The following is a 2,596-nucleotide window of genomic DNA, read 5'->3' on the forward strand; positions in this document are numbered from 1 at the left end:
ATATTCTATCAGTAGTATGTGAGAGTTCTAGCTGATCCATATCCTCACCAACACTTGATATGGTCAGTCTTTTGAATTTCATCCATTCTAATTGGTGTGTAGTGATTGGCTCATTGCGGTTTTATTTGAAGTTTTAATTTAAATGCTGATGATGTTGAGCACACTTTCACGCACTTATTTGCTGCCTGAAAAGTATCTTCAAATCATTTGCCTATTTTCTTACTGTGTTTTAAGAATTCTGAATACAAGACCTTTATCAGATGTGTTATTTGGAAATATTTTTTCCCAGTCTATAGCCTGTATTTTATTTATTCAATATTGTTTTTGATTTACCATTTTGGCTGGGGGAGAGGACAATTTCAGAAGTTTCTGTGTGGTCTTCCCCACTATGAGATCTTTTACCCCACATTCCAGGGGACCAATATGGGATTCCTCCTGACTAGTATATCAATATCAGTTATATGCTCATGGCTTGGGAAATGACCATTGGGTAGGTCTTCAGACCCAGTGGACCCACCAGGAGCTAGACTAGAGCTAGGACTCCATTTTTTACCTGTAAGCCCCTGCTCTAATAGGAAGGCCTTAAACCGATGACCATTGGGTCTGTGAGTTTCAATGTCATATCAGACCCTTTGTCTAATACAGTGGGACCTTGGTTTTCAAACGTAATCTGTTCCAGAAGACCTTTCAAGTTCTGAAATGTTCGATAACTAAGGCACTGTTTCCCCATAGAAAGTAATGCAAAAGGGATTAATCCATTCCAGACCTTTAAAATCAACCCCTAAACCTGCAAATTTAGCATGAATTTTACTATCTAATGATACCATAGATCCATAAAATTTACGGCATTCATAAACCAAAATGTTCATCAACAGAGATGCTCGAAAACCGAGGTACCACTGTATTCCTCCAAATGTCTGGCTTTCCTTTTCTCCAGTGTGTAGTCACCTGGTAAATGGCCACAGGTCCCTTTGGGGAAGGACTGGGGTAAATCCTTATAATTTTTATGTCATGGTACTGAAGGGTCCTGTCTCCTAGGGAACTGGCCACCTCTTTAGTCAATGGGTTCTACATCTGAAAACTGCTCTGGGTCTTGAAACCGAGCAAAGAATCATGACTTTTTATAGAGTCAATTGCCCTCAGCTTTCTGCTCATCCCTTCTTACCTTTGTTTTGTTGTTATAGATGTTAAGCATCACTCTTGTTGGACCACTGTGGAGATGGGAGAAAAGGAGTATCATTCCCATGGATACTAATGAGCCCAGTTCTATAACCTCCTCTCCTAAAGTCAGCCCTAGTTTTTGGCCTGGCACCCAGGAAAAATCGTGCGGAGGATATCTTTTATGGGGTAGGGTGTGTTGTTGTTGCTGTTGTGTGTGTGTGTGTGTGTGTGTGTGTGTGTGTGTGTGTGGTGATATTTCTATAGCTTCTTCCAGCACAGCATACTTTCCTACTAGGGAAGAATGGACCACCTCTGCAAGCCCAGAGATCTGCAGAATCAACATTCAATACCTTTTCCCGTATTGCAGGTCCCAGATTTACCCTACTCAGCCCTGACCTTAGCCTAGTAGACCTGCTTTGGTGAGCATTCAAATATCACTGGATTACTGCTGCTCAGCTTTGTCTACTTTTCCAATGCAGGAGATAAAATCTACTTTGTAAGATAACTCAGGGGCCCTCTGACTTTAACAATTAGCCAGTAATTGCTTGTTAATAAGCTCTGGTCTCTCATTTTCCCTTCACAGGGCATCCATACAACTTGGCAACAACCAGCCAACTCTCTTCTCTTGTAAGCATTGTTCACTCCTCCCTCATATCTTTCAAATACTGCAATCAGTGCTCCTGCTACTTCCCTCCACTCAGATACTTTCCTAGGTTACCACCCATGAAATCTTTTGCAATTGAGCTGTATAATAATACCTTACTATGGACTCTCTATGTCCCATCTATCAACAAGGCTGGTATCCTCTTGGCTTGCCAAGCAGTGAGTGAGCCAGTCCTGGATCCCCATCTTACCACAGGTTTAGTGGTCAAAGGACCACTACTGGTACCATTTGTGTTACCTAGGTCCTGCAGGAAGCAGATGCCAAGACAGAATTGGATGTGCAAAAGATTTATTGGGGAAATGCCCGTGAAGAAAATGGAAGGGAGCTGGGAAGTTGGGAGAGCAGCAATCAGTAATGTAGGTTTGACCCTTGTGCTCTATGCAGGAGACCTGAGAGGTGCATTTCATAGCCACCACATTTGTCCACTTTTCTGTACGTCTGTTAGTTTTCAACAAAAAGATTTTCAAAATCAGTAAGGAGAAAAATATCTGAATAAATGATTAAAAAGTTTAGACTTATGGACATGGGTAGAATCCTGCACCCAAGGGTCCTTGAGAACTTACTAGATATCAAGTACTTCACGTGGGTTATCTCACTTATTCTTCCATTGAAATATGGCTACTGTGATTGAGGGATTTAATTTTTATTTGGTTTTATTTTAAATTTAAATAGTCACATGTGGCTGGTGGCTACCATATTGGATGATGCAGGTCGAGAGGCTTTATTCTTCATTATTATCACCCCAGTAATAGTCCTAACACTTTTATTTTT

Source organism: Rhinolophus sinicus, linkage group LG16 (assembly GCF_036562045.2).
Source record: "Rhinolophus sinicus isolate RSC01 linkage group LG16, ASM3656204v1, whole genome shotgun sequence".
Classification (NCBI taxonomy): Eukaryota; Metazoa; Chordata; class Mammalia; order Chiroptera; family Rhinolophidae; genus Rhinolophus; species Rhinolophus sinicus.